Consider the following 16,666-nt stretch of genomic DNA (forward strand, 5'->3'; position numbering starts at 1 on the left):
TTTTGGAATGGAGAGTGGTTCTAGAGGAACAGTTTTAAGGATAAGTTCCCGAACTGTGGTTTCTGGAGTTGGCTCTCTAATCTGATCAGATTTAAAGATGCTAATGACTCTATTTATGGTAGTAAAGAGAGCACTGACAGTCGAAGGCATGATCTTGCAATAAAGACACACACAATATCACCAGTGGGTACTCCTAATAACCCACTTACAAGAAGCAACCATCTGAGTGACTGTGTATATGATACTGTTAAACATTTCTGTCGAACTAACAAATATACTAAGATTGATCGGTTGCTCCTAATGTCACTGAGCAAAGTGGGAAAAGAAAAGGATGAGCTCAGGGATTCAAATTCTCAGCTACAGCACTGAATAAATGACCTGAAAGCTTCTGTGTGTGTTTGTAGTGTGTTTATTGTTAAAGTGAAGACACTGGTTGGGAAGGAATGGAATCCTGAAGGTTGAAATGGGGATATGCGGGGTAACTCTGAAGAGGCTGGAGACATTGAGCCCCTAAATTCCGGATAAGTCTTTTTTATTGGTGAAATATGTCTCTCCACTCCAGAGGTGAGCTGCCTCTCGGTTGTCTGAGGGGATTAACCCTTGTCATCTGAGGAAACAACAATGGCCTCCCCTGAGGCAGTTATTATGCAAGACAATACTGATTATCCTCGGACCCAGCCCCCACTCACTACCCTTCTTTGTATCTAGACCTATGACTAGACTCAAGTCCCAGAAGGCCCTTAAAGGTGAGGTTCAAAGTGTGACCTATGAGGACATGCACTCAATTGCAAAAGAACTGCTCGAGTTTTCCAACTTACACTGGCAGAAATCTGGGGAGTATGTGTAGGAATAGCTATTAAGGGTATCGGATAGTGGTGGAAGGAATGGAAAGATGGATCAGAACAACCTGGGCTCACTAAGAAGAGACTCTGCATTTAATGCTGCCCCTTGAGGAGTTAGGACTCTAACAGTTTGGTTCCTTGGCTGAAACATGGAGCAAAAGGGAACCCGCAGCGAGGGAGCTGGAGACTCTGGACCTGCTTGTTTCACTGTAGATGGAGGGATTTGAAGGCTTACAGAGATTGGGAGTGGATTTGTCATTTAAGACCTACTACTCACCAATACTGCAGGGGACACGGGTCCACAAGACATCTTACACAATGACTGAAGTAAATCTACGAGTGGAACATCAGTGACCTTGCAGTGATCACTACTCTCCCTAGTTCTGACCCCACAGTGGCTAGGGTCGGTCACTAAATCGAGAAACCTAAATTCAGTGGGAATAATCGGATCCCGGGATGACACGGGCCAAACAGAGGCCCTCAGTTGCCAAAGGCAAGGTGGATGTGGTTACCATAATGGAAAGCAGAGTCAAATCAGCAGTCAGGATAGTTTGACTCGCAGAGACCGATAGCATTGACTAGTTGATCATGGTATTCCGGGAAGTGAAATAAATGGGAAGTCTACTGAATTCTTACTTGATCTGTATAAGCAGAAAAGTTCTAGGTTAAGTGAAGAAAAGTATAACTTGAATCTTAAGAATAGAAAGTCACGCACGGCTCCTCAATCAATTCTCAGACTTGAGCCACTTTATAGACCCAAAACATTTTGAATGAGAGGGAGGTTGTGTCCCTTTGAAGAAGGGTCATAGTACACTGCCCAAAATTTACACCGTTTATCTTTCTCTCAACCTTCCTCCAAAGGAACCTATGGACTTCTATCTATCACCGTGCATTGGGGAAAAGAAAATAATCAGGCCTTTTGGGGACTATTGGACCCTGGCTCTGAACTGACACTGATTCCAGGAGACCTAAAACCTCTCTTGTGGTTCACCACTCAGAGCAGGGGTTTATGGAGGGCAGATGATCATGGGAGTTTTAGCTCAGGTCCCTCTCATAGTGGGCCCACTGGGTGTCTGAACCATTCTGTGATTATTTCCCCAGTTCTGATGCATTGTTGGAACAGACATACTCAGTACCAGGCAGAATCTCCACATTGGCTCCCTGACCCTTGGAGTGAGGACTATTACGGTGGGACAGGCCAAGAGGAAGTCACTAGAACTGCATCTACTTAGGGAAATAGTAAAAACAAAAAGCAATACTGTATTCTGGGAGGGCTTGCCGAGATCAGCGCCACCTTCTTTGAAAGAAGCGGGGGTAGTGATTCCCACCACATCCCCATTCAACTTGCGCGTCTGGCCTGTGCAGATGACAGATGGATCTTGGAGAATGACAGTGGATTACTGCAAGCTTCATCAGGTGGTGACTCCAATTGCAACTGCTGTATCAGATATAGTTGCATTCCTTGAGCCAATTAGCACATCGCCTGGTACTTTTGCACTATTGATCTGGCAAATGCTTTTTTCACTGTATTTGTCAATAAAGACCCCAGAAACAGTTTGCTTTCAAGTGACATCCACCAGCAAGGCACCTTCACTGTCTTACCTCAGGTGTACATCAGCTCTCCAGCCCTGTGTCATAATTTAGTTCACAGGGATCTTGATCACCTTTCCCTTCTACACAACACTACATTGGTCCATTATATTGATAACATTATGCTGATTGATCCTAGTGAATAAGAAGTTACACCTACTCTAGACTTATTGGTTAAAACATTTTCATGTAAGATGGGAAATAAATCCAACAAAAATTCAGAGACCTTCTATCAGAGTGACATTTCCAGGGATTCAGTGGTATGGGCCATGTGGAGATAAATTATTGCATCTGCTGCAAAAAAGAGGCACAGTGCCTAGTGGGGTCTTTGGATGTTGGAGGCAACATATTCTTTATTTGGGTGTGTTACTCTGGCCCATTTACCAAGTCTCTCAAAAAGTTGTTAGTTTGGACTAAGTCCCAGAACAAAAGAGGGCTCTACCCAGGTCCAGGCTGCCAGGCAATCTGCTCTATCACTTGGGGCATGTAATCCAATGGGGCTTGGAGTGGCAGCGACAGACAGGAATGCCGTTTGGAGCCTTTGGCAGGTTCTAAGGGGTGAATCATAGCACAGGCCTTAGGATGTCCAAGCAAAGCCTTGCCATCTTCTGTGAATAACTACTCTCCTTTTGCAAAACAGCTCTTGAACGGCTATGGGACCTTAGCGGAGACTAAATGCTTAACCATGGGCCACGAAGTTTTCCCCTGTGACCTGAGCTACCCATCATCAACTGGGTGTTACCTGACCCACCACACCATAAAGTTGGGCATGCATAGCAGCACTCCATCATCAGGTGGAAGCATGAAAATTGTGTTGCATTCGAGCCCAAGAGAGTAGAATGTGCAGTCATTGAAGAATAGATCAGCAATATGTGATTAGAAACTCCAAATTCCAGAAGAATTATCCAGCATAGCCACATCAAAGACTATCCATGTACATTTTCTGGTATGAAATAACAGAAGGGGTGTGAAAATGATATTATTTTAAATTAAATACTACTTTTGATCCCAATGGCTAAGAAAAAAAATTTAGGTTGCTTTATGGGTGATAGATGATTCAATTTGATGATCCAGGCCATAATCAGATGCTCGCTATGGTTGGAACCGGGCACTAAGTATTGAGAGGGACACAAAATGCATGCCCTCAAAGTGCTTACAAAATAATGTGTTCCTAGGACGTGATTCGCAGTGAGGACTGCTGAGTGGTCGGAATAAAAGCTGAGGACGTTGGGAGTACAGAGTAATTCATTCCAATCCCTGGGAACTAGGCAGTCTTCCCATAACTGTGAACATGACTCGACGGGTCATTTCTTCTTGGGATCACCAAACCACACTCTTTCATTGACTCGTTTCTTCTGAAATGCCAACGCCCTTTCCCTGAGAGAGCTACACAAGAACTAGTCAAGAGTTGCAAAGAGGAATTAAGTGAGAGATGACTTGAAAATGTAAGCAATAAAATAGAAAAATCCCCCAAGTATACCATATATTTTATATATCATATTTAAAAAAAACTGAAGGAGCAATCTATTTGCTAAGTTGTAAAGTGGTTTTCCATTTATAATTATAGTAATAATCATTACAGAAAGTTTTAAAAATTTAAAAAATTAAAAGACAGTTAAGAGGAAATTCTGTCCCCCAGGAAAATAATCACTGACATTTTGGCATATTTCTTCCTAGTTTATGCATACATAGACTATTTTGAAATATGATTGTGATAAGATTATATTTAACATTTTGAATCTTTTTACTTAATATTATATATATGTATATAGAACCTTTTTCTCTTACCATTAATCTTAAAAACATAATTTTAAATAACTGCATCATATTCTAGTTTATGGGAATACCACAACTGATATAACCACTTTCTTCTTGTTGGATTTTTAGGAAATTTCCCATTTTTTGCTCTTTTGAAAAGTACCGTGATGAATATTCATTTGAAGTTGCCAGCACTATTTCCTAATACCTCCTTTAGAGATACCGTAGGCCAGGTTTTCTGAGAGGCAGACACAAGACAGGATTAGAAATGCAAGAGATTTATCAGGGGAAGTGCCTGAGGGAAAATGGGGAGGGAGCTGGGGAGGCTGGCCGAGGTGTGCCATCACAATGCAGATCGAACCCCTTCAAAAGAGAAGGGAAGGGAGGAACGCTGGGCAGAAGAGTCTTAAGCAGACATGCAGTTCTAAAAAAATGCCAGAAGTCTAACGGGGAGTACTCAAGCCAAAGTTACCCATCAGAAGAGTCCTGCATTTTCTTGCAGGAACATCCTGCCTATGTGTCCCTGCTGAGTTCAGCCATGGGCTGCAGCAGCCCATGGCAAGAGTGGCCTCAGCTGGGCAGCAATGGTGGATTTCAGTGAGCAGCAGCTCGGATGTCAGTCAATTACGCTCCTGGCATTCAGAGACCTGAGACGCGCACTTTTGTGACCACCGTGGGAGAGATTCCCATGAATGGGATTCTAGATTTTAAAGGCAGAACCGATTTTAAGGCTTTTGAACAATATTAGAAATTCTTTCCTATTCGATAAGCATTCTGACAATTACGAGTACGAATTTTTATTTTATTAAAAAAAAATCTCCACTATTTCTCTAATCTTGGGACTAACTGTTCGTACTTAGTGACCCTTTTCATGGCTGGGTTCTTGATAGTCCTATGCAAATTTTTGTAGTCATCTTCTGACCAGGCTCTCCACTTGTAAGCACCTCATTTTGTAATCTATTCTACACTCCACTGTCCGAATGATTTTACTAAGTCTTGATTCTGACCTACCACATCTCTGTTCAGAAATCTTTTAAGGATCAAAGAAACATAAACTCAGTACGGAATTTCCACCATATAATATAATCTAAATTCTCCCCAAATATTGCTAATTATTGAATGCATTTGTTTCCTAGGGGGCGCATTCTATATGTGCATGCATTTATATATATAAATATGTACAAATTATATTTATAATACATTACACACACACACACACACACACACAGTTCTGGAGGCTAGAAATCCAAAAGTAAGATGTAGACAAGATTGGCTTCTGAGCAGTGCTCTGAAGGAGAATCTGTCTCCTGTCTCTCTCCTAGTTTCTGTAGCCCCAGGCACTGTTTGGCTTGTAAATGTATCTCTCCAATCTTTGTCTTCACACGGTGTTCTCCCTCTTGTGTCTCTGTCTTCACGTGGCTGTCTTCTTATAAGGACACCAGTCACATTGGACCCACCCTACTCCAGTATAATCTCATTTTAATTTAACTAATTATATCTGCAATGACAATATTTCCAAGGTCACTTTCTAAGGTATTGAGGGTTAGGACTTCAACTTATCTTTCCCAAGGAGGCCCACAATTCAACCTATAATATTAAGATCTTCTAGAAATTTCCCCAGTGAACAGTAAGAAAGATTATCACACAGGTTTTAAGTGAAGCTAAATGTATTCCATTGAAAGGGTTGTTACTTTATTCTAAGATTATGTCTTCCTTATCTTTTCAGTATTGAGATGTCCTTTGTTTTAGTAAACAATAGTGACAATAAATATAAGATTTTGAAAGAAAAAAAAAGAAAAGCTGGCAACTTTGGAAACATTTTTGAAATTTTACTTATTAAAAAAAAAAGGCTCCAAAATCTTTTGCTTATACATCCTAATTAGGAAAACAAATTGAATGACTACCAAAAAAATGTCTTTTATTTATGTTTTCTTTGTATCTGAATGCTAACTATTCCCAGCATAGGAGTTTTGAAAGATTAAATAAAAATGAAACAAATAACACTATGAATGACAATTTGGGAGAAATCTTACTAAAGTTATTATAGATAAATGCTTAGTGATAACAATAGGTTTTGGTGAATCATAGTTTAACATAGGGATATAGTATTTATTTATTTATTTATTTATTTATTTATTTATTTATTAAAAGATTTTATTTATTTATTTGACACAGAGAGAGACACAGTGAGAGGGAACACAAGCAGGGGGAGTGGGAGAGGGAGAAGCAGGCTCCCTGCCGAGCAGGGAGCCGGATGCGGGGCTCCATCCCAAGACCCTGGGATCATGACCCGAGCTGAAGGCAGACGCTCAACGACTGAGCCACCCAGGCGCCCCAGGGATACAGTATTTAAAAACTAGGTTTTAAGTACAATTTATTTATATAGTTGATTATCATAGTTGTCAAGACTGAAAAATTACCTTGGAAAAGTTCATACATGCAATATGTACTCAAGAAGAAGTTTATGGTTATTGATAATAGACATTAAAATTCATATTTTAAATAGCTTTCTTGATAATATCAAATTTCAAATTGGGCAGATCAGCAGTTTTATTATTTTTAAACCCTACATATGTATCTTGATTTACAGACCCAACAAAAGCAGCAGTGAAAATCCAATTAAATATTAATAAACCCGAACTCCTCTCTTATATTTTGATAAAATTAGAAAATCACCATTAGGCAAATACCACAATTATTGCTACAGGAAGGGGCTAGTGGTGCATGCTAATCTTAGTGGGCAAAGGTAGGATGAAAATAGGCTATATGCATAGTTTCAAACTCTCTCCCCATCATAAACTTTTTAATTGCTAAAAGAAAATTAATAACTCGGGGTGCCTCAGCTTAACCTGAGCTCAGTCGGTTAAGCATCTGCCTTTGGCTCAGGTTATGATCTTGGGGTCCTGGGATCAAGCTCTACATCAGGCTCTCTGCTCAGTGGGGAGTCTCCTTCTCCCTCTCACTCTCCTTCTGTGCTTCCCCCCACCCCTCTCTCTCAAATAAATACATAAATAAATGTTTTTAAAAAAGTAATAACTCGAGGCGCCTGGGTGGATCAGTCGGTTAAGCAACTGTCTTCAGCTCAGGTCATGGTCCCAGGGTCCTGGGATCGAGCCCCGCTTCGGGCTCCCTGCTCAGTGGGAAGTCTGCTTCTCCCTCTCCCAGTCACCCTGCTTGTGTTCCCTCTCTCGCTGTCTCTCTCTCTCTGTCAATTAAATAAATAAATAAAATCTTTAAAAAAAATTAATAACTCTACAGTGGACCTGGCAGATGCCATCTCAACCAGGTGGTGAAAGTTAGCATTACCAGTAACAAGACACATTGGCATCATGTACATATGATACGATATGATGCACTGAGAAGGGCACATTACTTCTGTGAAGTTCTTGCCAAAAATGCATGACCTTAGTCAAATCACAAGAAAACATCAGATAAACCCAAACTGAGGGATATTCTACAAAATAAGTGACCAGTAGCCTTCAAAGATGAAAAACAAAGACTGAGGAACTCTTATAGTTTGGACAAGACTAAGAAAACATGGCAATTAAATCAATGTAGAATCCTAAATTGGATCCAGGACCAGAAAAAAGGATGTTAGTAGAAAAATCAAAGTTCAAATTCAGTCTGTGGATTAGTTGATGGTACTGTATCAGTGTTAGATCATTGTAATGTGATTATGTAAGATATGATAGTACTTGAGGCTGGGTGAAACACATAGAAGAACTCTATGTACTATCTTTGCAACTTTTCTGTAAGTGTAAAATTTTTTCCAAATAAAAAAAAAATTATATATACCAGTAGAACTTGTAATATGATTTTCCCATGCCTGGTTGGTCCACTTGCCCAGTCTATGTTAGAGACCTTGCTCTGTTGAGTCCTCACTCTGTACTTTCTGCTCCAAACTGTGCTTACAGTTCCTGGGCTTTTGCTTAAGCTTTTCTCATCAACAGAAACTCACTCTGCAGTTATTTGAGGCCCTAAGGTGTGTACACACAAGTGACGTCTGCAGTTGTTGAATTCAACACTGTCATTACCAACCTATCTCTCATTCTAGGTTGGCCAATACCTCTCGTTCTAGGTTGGCCAAACATCCTTCTAAAATGCTCTCTCAGATGTGTGATGATTCCAAATTGATCTGGTCAAAACCCAGAGAAGGAACACAGATACTATAGTCTTATGTTCCTTTTACAGTTGAAGAAACAAATTCCAAGATTTTAAATACGTCCGCTGCAGGCTAAAGGAACATTTGCTCTTGCCCTTCTCTTCAGCCACATCCCTAAATTTGGTACTTACAAGAACATCTTCCTTTGATGAATTCATCATGTCACTCAAGCTGAGCAGTCGTTCTCAGCTTCAATGCTGACATCTTCAGGGAAGACTGGGTTGAATGTGTTCTCACCCAAGGACATGCTCTACGAGTAGGTTGCTGTGATCATTAATTTCATGTGTCAGTTTGACTGAACCATGGAATACCCAGATATTTGGTCAAACGTTATTCTGGGTGTTTATGCAAGGGTGTGTTTGGATGAGACTATCCATTTAGTTGGTGGACTTTAGAGTAAAGCAGATTGTCTTCCATTAGGTGGGTAGGTCTCATCGAATCAGTCAAAGGCTTAAATAGAACAAAATCCTGACCGGTCCCAAGTAAGAGAAAATTATCCAACAGACTTCCTTCAGACTTCTTCTGAAACATCAACTCTTCTTGCCTGACAGGGCTGTAAATACATTAGTCAGAGTTCTCCAGAAAAGCAGAACCAATGGGATCTACATCTATATATCTCCTGTTGATTGTTGCTGGAAAATCCTGACTAATATAGGTGTCCTATGGTGTTTTTGATGTAAGTGGGTTCTCTTGTTACTTCTCTTGCTCCCCAAAGTCATTTAGGGAATAACCAAAGGGCAACAGAGTTGGGGTATTTTCCAGTCTGATTATAACTATTATACAGTATTAACTTTGAAGCTTCTTCTTGAAAATGCAAAATATGTTTCAGCATGCAAAGAAGTGGTTGGAATATTGATGAAAGTACTTTAAATACAAACTCCTCATGGTCAGAAATACATAAGCTATCTACACACTGACCACTAGCAATGTTTAACAGAAGTATATTCATGTCTTTGCTTTATTTAAAAAGAAACTTGTGGTCGTCATTTCCTTTTCCTGTTCCAGGATGTATATGGGTTACCACCTGTCTCCTAGTCACTGAGTAAATTTAATTTTGCCTTTGGAGTATTTATTATAACTACATATTTCCTAAGACAAGTTAGAATTTCAATATCCCTTTTAGTGACCACGTAAATGGCAACAGTGTTGTCTTAGAATTCTACAGTGTGCCAAGCTGCCACAGTCAATGTGGTCAGTGACCCAGATCTTAGATCACATTCCCCTCCGAGGAATGTGTTCTTCTGAGCCTAAAATGTTGAAGATGGTTCTCTTTTGCCATTAAAGTCTTCATATCAGCTCCTTTGTTTTACCTTCTGCTCTGTTAAAATCTAAGACATAATCTTAATTATTTTGCTATATATGAATTTGTATGCATGAGTTTCAGTAGTTTTAAAACTGAGCTTGTCATCTACTGGAACCTAATTTGATTACACATTTTTCTTTCCAATGCATTTCCTGTAAGAAAATTGGACCCATCCATTTTTGCTATTTATATTTTGCTTCTTAAGGTAATGGTGAAACTGGATAATGACCCAAGATCGGGGCGGGGGGGGGGTAGAGTTTTGGAAGATGGTGGTGGTAGTGGCCTGAGGGTTCCTGCTTTGGAAGCTAGGTGGTGACTCGAGGGGAAGGGGATGGTGGCCTTGCAGGGTGGTGTCAGTATATAGTTAGTAAACAGGAAGTGACCCACCCACCCCCATCTCTGGAATATGATTGCCTATTTAGAATTAAATAATGAAAACATAATCCAACAGATTAGTTGAGTATATAGAAGGAAAAACTGTCAATCAAAACGGGGCATTGACCACAGGATGAAAGCTACCATTTTGCAGTGTTTGCCAAGAGCCGGCACCGCGTTGTGCATTGCGTGTGTTCTCATTTAGTCCTACGGCAATCTTAGGAAGTGGGCACTGTGATCCCATCATCCCCGTTTAGAGATGAGGGATGTAAATCTCAGATAGGTTGTCACTTGCCCAAGATCACAGAGTTAGTGGGAGACTGAGCACAGTGAGAATTCACTTGTGTTATTCCAATACCCGCTCTCTGAAGCACCATCCTGAGTGGCACCTGTAACCAAGAAAGCCACTAAGGCAAACACTGGTTGTGCCCATTCCAGAACTGCCAGGAGAAAAGCACCCCCCCCCACCCCACCGCAGAATTCATGTTGACCTGGCAGCGATCTCAACTGTGAAAATCAGAGCCAGACACCATTAAACATTTTCACCTCTTTCACATATGCTCTGTACACTGAGCATGTGGGCTGGCAAAGGTTTGACTCCCAATTTTGTTTTATCAGAATAGGTACCAGGGCATACCTGCCTGGGGCGGGGGAGGGGAGGTTCTTGCTGTAATCTGGTATAAGGCTACCCTGGCTTACAGATACCAGTCTCTCCAGAGGTGACTGAAGTAGTTCAGCCTCTATCATTCCACTGCCTTAGGAGCACTGATAAAATATCAAACTCCCAAACTGGCTGAGCTAGGGCCATACCTCCTGGAAAAGTCACCAGAGTCCCTGCCACCTTTTGAGGTTTGCATGGCCACCCAGGAACCAGCCAGTTGGTCAATCCCGAGGATAAATCTGTTTTTAGTTGCTACTGAAAATAATCTTAGAAATGTATCTATAAAAAATCTATTTAATGCCCACCTTTTTTTTTTTAAATTAGACAAAGCTCCTGGCCTCTTGCCTTAATCACACAGACTCTGTTCTCCTCCTGGACATTTCCTCCTCTTTAAGCAGGTAATGCCATAATCGAAGGTGATTTCCCTTGCAGAAAGATGTGAACCAGGGAGCTTGAGGGATGACTGCCCCATCTCCCCCTGCCTCCCTCTAGTGGCAGCTTCCGGGATGGCAGGTACACAGATTTTATAAGTTGTAAATCACACCGCAAGGTGCCCTTGTTTAAAATCTTCCAATATCTCCCCATCACTTAGAATAAAACCCAGCTTTTTTTTACCAAGCTCTACAAGGCCAAGTAACATCTGCACCCTGCTTACCTCGAGCGCCTTTTGCCTTCTCACAATACTTCCGCTTTCATTCTAACTTCAAGTATTCCCGGCTACTGCAACCACAGGACACTTTGCACTTGCTTTTCACTTTCCGGAGTTTTCTTTTTTTTATTATTTTATTTTTTTTAAGATTTATTTATTTATTTTGAGAGAATGAGAATGAGAGAGAGAGAGAGAGAAAGCGCACGTGAGAGCGGGGAGGGTTAGAGGGAGAAGCAGGCTCCTTGCTGAGCAGGGAGCCCGATGCGGGACTCGATCCCGGGACTCCAGGATCATGACCTGAGCCGAAGGCAGTCGCTTAACCAACTGAGCCACCCAGGTGCCCCACTTTCTGGAGTCTTCTTCTCCCAGATTCTTTACACCTAGCTTCTGCTCATCACTCAGGTCTCTGCTTAAATACCACCTCTTCAGAGAGGCTAAGGAAACCCTCTTTGTTCATCATATTGCCTTATTTTATTAATTCTTCACGGCACTCATCACTACTTTACATTTTCGTGTTTATCTTCGTATTAAGTTGTTTATTTCGCAACTTAAATGCAGCTCCATGCCTGGACACTGCTTGTATTGTTCAGTTCTGCATTACTAGCGCCTGAAGTGACATGGGCCAAAGGGTAGAGAGGGGTTCCGTGTGCATTTATTAATAAATCAATCCTGGGGCGCTTGGGTGGCTCAGTCGTTAAGCGTCTGCCTTCGGCTCAGGTCATGGTCCCAGGGTCCTGGGATCGAGCCCCGCATCGGGCGCCCTGCTCGGCGGGAAGCCTGCTTCTCCCTCTCCCACTCCCCCTGCTTGTGTTCCCTCTCTCACTGTGTCTCTCTCTGTCAAATAAATAACATCTTAAAAAAAAAAGAAAATATTAAAAAATCAATCAATCAATCCTGCCATTCTCCCACCCAATATCCATGGAAGATAGAATTAATCAATTGTGGTGTTCTTTCCACTGCATATTCCAGCACAGAGAGGACAATTTACTAGAGATCCTGAGTTGACCCCATATGCAAAAAAAAAAAAAAAAAAAAAAAAAAATTCTGGACAGAGTAAAGAGCTACAGGTAAAGAAACATAGAGATGATATTTCAAGGGGAATATTCTTATAATATTGCACCGGGAGAAAAAAAATCTCAAAAGGACTGACAACTGGCAATAGAAACATTACATTTTCTGTGACACGGTGGGCCAAGGTAAAAGATAAGTGAAACATTCAGGGGAAATATTTGCAAAGTAAATGACTAAGGATCTTAACTTTTTTAATTGTACAAATTAACAAGAAAAAAAAAAAAACAGTAACCTAGAAAATGAACATGAGATACCCACAAACAATTCACAGGTGCGGAGGGCCGAGGAGAGTGTCGCGGGCGAGCAGGATATACCACTCCAAAATGTGCCACTTGGGCCTGGGGAGTAATTTGAGCTGAAGGCAGTCAAGACCTAGCCGACCCAGAAAAACTTTCACCTTTCCCTTAACTGCCTAAAAGAATTTAGATAGAGGCTCTGGCCCAGAAAGAGAGAGAATACCAGAGATAACTTTTATCTGAAAGACTTACCTATAGGACCAGGCAAACATCTGCTCTTCTTATCTTCCTGTGAATTGCCCTCTTCCCCTTGGAAGCCCCAGCTCCTATCCCACTCCATAGCTCAGGATGGCGAGTAAGTTCAATTGCCTGACTGCCTTTGCATCTCATGTTTGCATGGGGCTCTCATACATATGAAATTAAATTTGTGGGTTTTTTTTTTTTCCTGTTAATCTGTCTTTTATCAGCTTAATTATTCGACCAAAGAGCCTAGAAGAGCAGAATGAAAAAATTTGCCCACAGCAGTGAAGAAAGACATTCACCCACACTTACAATCCAGAAAATGAAACTCAACATAGATTTTTTTTCCTGTTACATTAATGAAACAAAAAAACACCCAAAGCAGTCATGGATGTGGAGAAATGGCCATTGTTATCGAGGGGAAGAGTGTAAGGTTGTACTGCCCTATAGGGAGGTAATTTGTCAGTACAAAATTTATACCGCATATACACAACAATTTCACACTTAAGTGTTTACAATAATTGACGTTTCTTTGAAAATGAGTGAGATGAAGTATTTTTCATGTTAATTGCTTATCTCCATATTTTCTTTTTTTTAAGACAAGATTTTTTTTTCTAAAGATTATTTATTTATTCATGAGAGACAGAGAGAGAGAGAGAGGCAGAGGGAGAAGCAGGGTTCCCGCCGAGCGGGGAGCCCGATGCGGAACTCGATCCCAGGACCCAGGGATCATGACCTGAGCCGAAGGCAGACGCTTAACCATCTGAGCCACCCAGGCGCCCTATCTCCATATCTTCTTATTCTGAACTTGCCAGTGTATGACCTCTGCCTGCGTCTCTACCATTAAATTGTTATCTGAGTAAGATTTGGAGACACAGAGAAGCACAAGTAGGGCACTGAAATTTGCTTTATCACACAAGGACTATTAAACACCTTTATCATTTCATTTTCCATAGTGAAGCCAGTTGCACCAAAACAATAATATCTTCACAATTGTTTCTCAGCAGGGGGTCCCATCCCCAGGAACTTGCATCCCTCACAACTTGCTAAAAGAATGTAGTGATTGTATTTACATTTAAAAAAAAATGTAATTCATCATGCATTCTTTAATTCAATTAGCAAACATTTATTGACCACCTACATCTGCCAGGTCCTGCTTTAGCCATCTGTCCTCAACCCTTTTGCTCTTATAAAATATGTACAACCCCTTAAGAAGCAATGTCAGAAGAATCAAACCCAGCCATCAGGGTCCACAAAAAAGATGCCCAAGTTTGTACATGGTCACATATGAACCAGAAGGAAAACTCTGTGATAAAAATTTAAAAGGCAGAATCTTGAAAACTTAAAAAATCTCCACCAATTATTAAGTCAAAAAAAGTTAACAAAATGTTATGTGTATAATGTTCCCACTTTTGCTAAAAAAAGTACATATATATAAATGCATGTTTATATGCATGAATTTGCACAAGAAAAGTTCTGGAAGGATACATTCAAAACTTATTTTCTTAAATGACGGGATTCCAGGTTTTCATTTCCTTTTTCCTCATTTATGCTTCCTAAATTTTCTGCTCCTACTATATACTACCCCCAATAATTTCAGAAATGCAAAAGTTCCTTATGTAGTAGTTGAAAGTGGGCTCTGTAACCAAATGTCCTATTCCCTTTCAATTTTTTCTTGGTCACTTCCTAAACTTATGAGTTGGAGAGTTAGTTTTTAAAAGTCATTTAGCAACTCCAAACCTTAGTTTTTCACCTGAAAATAATGTTAATGACTAATAACTACTCCCACAGGTTTGTGGTTTGAATCCACTAATATCAAGCCCTTAGCACAGAGCTTCACACTTAGTAAATACTCTCAATGTTAGTTCATTTATTTTTTCTTCTCTTCTCCTTATATGGCAAATGGTAGTCAATTAAACATTAGGGAGTCTATAAAAGCCATAACTGTACACCCAGGGTTTTCCAGAAGAATCCCAGTTTCAAGTATTTTGTCCTATTGCCAGACTATATGTACTGATCTTATTTTCAGGTTCATGATTTTCATCAGGCTCATGTTCCTTTGTACATCTTACCCTATCTAATAGTTTTGAGCACTTACTATGTGCTATCCAATCTTCTGAAATGAGAAAAAAATAACTCTGAGAGTATGACTCATAGCTGTCCGCTCCTTCAACTCTCACTCACAGCCAAAGCCTCTTATATAGTTAACTTGAGATATTATCTGCATTCCTTAATAGCTAGGCAAACTTAGTTAATTGGAAAAGTAAAAGTGTTTCTTGATGAATATATATTTTTCAATCATAGTGATATTAAGGATTAAATATAAACAAATAAGGAAAAATCTTAAAGGCATTTAATAAAATAAATATATTGATACTAAAAGATGGTAAAATTGCATCCCCCTAAAAAAGAAAACTATAGGCTAATCACACTCAAAAGCTTCAGTAAAATATGAGCAAATAGGGGCTCCCGGGGGGCTTCGTCAGGTGGAATGTCCAACTCTTGATTTCAGCTCAGGTCATGATCTCAGGGTCGTGAGATTGAGCCCTGCATCAGGCTCCACACTGGGAATGGAGCCTGCTTAAGATTCTCTCTCTCCCTCTCCCTCTGCCCCTCATCCTCCTACCTGTACTCTCTCCCTCTCTCTCTTTCTAAAAAAAAAAGAGCAAATAGCCCACTAAAAAATATACATTAAAATCATGTGTCCATATATTTGAGCATCCTAAGAGTCCACTGATAGATGAATGGATAAAGAAGATATGGTATATATGCACAATAGGATATTACTCAACCATAAAAAAAAAAGAAAGAAAGAAAGAAAGAAAGCTGGCTATTCACAACAATATGGATGAACCTAAGGGGTAATATGCTAAGTGAAATAAGTTAAACAGAGAAAGACAAACATCATATGAATTCACCTAGATGTGGAATCTAAAAAACAAAAGAAAGAAAAGAAAATTAAAAAAGAAAGAAAGGGTCATAAATACGAGAACAAACTGGTGGTTGCCAGAAAGGAGGGGGATTGGGGAATGAGTAAAATAGAAGGGGATTAAGAGGTACAGACTTTCAGTTATAAAATAAGTAAGTCACGGGGAAGAAAAGTACCACATAGGGAATATAGTCAATAACATTGTAATAACTTTGGTGACAGAGGGTAAGTACACTTACCATGGTGAGCACTGAGTAATGTATATAATTGTCAAATCCCTATGTTGTACACCTGAAACTGATATAACATTATATATCAGCTGTACTTCAGTTAAACACAAAAAAGTGTTCACTTTTTGCAGAATATAAAAGTGTTTCAATATTAGAAGTTGTATTTATATATTTCATCAAATTAATAGACCTAAAGAGAAAAATTAGATGATTATTTCCAGAGATGAAGAAAGGGCATCTACCAAAATCCATTTATGGATTTTACACATTTACATAAAAATAAAATGATAAAAAAAGAATTGATGGATATTTCCTTGGCATGTATAAAAATTACATATATACCCTTAACACCAAAGACACTAAAATTAGTAATAAGAAGAGTGATGGCCATCATTTCCATACACAAATGCTCATGGAATCCATTGCTATCTAACATTTGCAATGACTAATATTTCTTACAAAATGTTACATAGCAGTGGATATCACACTTCTTGTTCCTGATTTTAGTGGAAAAATCTCTGGCTTCTGTTGCTAAGGTTGTATATGTAATTTTTATATTCATTAATATAACAAAATAGAAAATTCATATGATATATTAACTACCCTAACATAATTTTCTA

This window comes from Zalophus californianus, chromosome 2 (assembly GCF_009762305.2).
Source record: "Zalophus californianus isolate mZalCal1 chromosome 2, mZalCal1.pri.v2, whole genome shotgun sequence".
NCBI lineage: Eukaryota > Metazoa > Chordata > Mammalia > Carnivora > Otariidae > Zalophus > Zalophus californianus.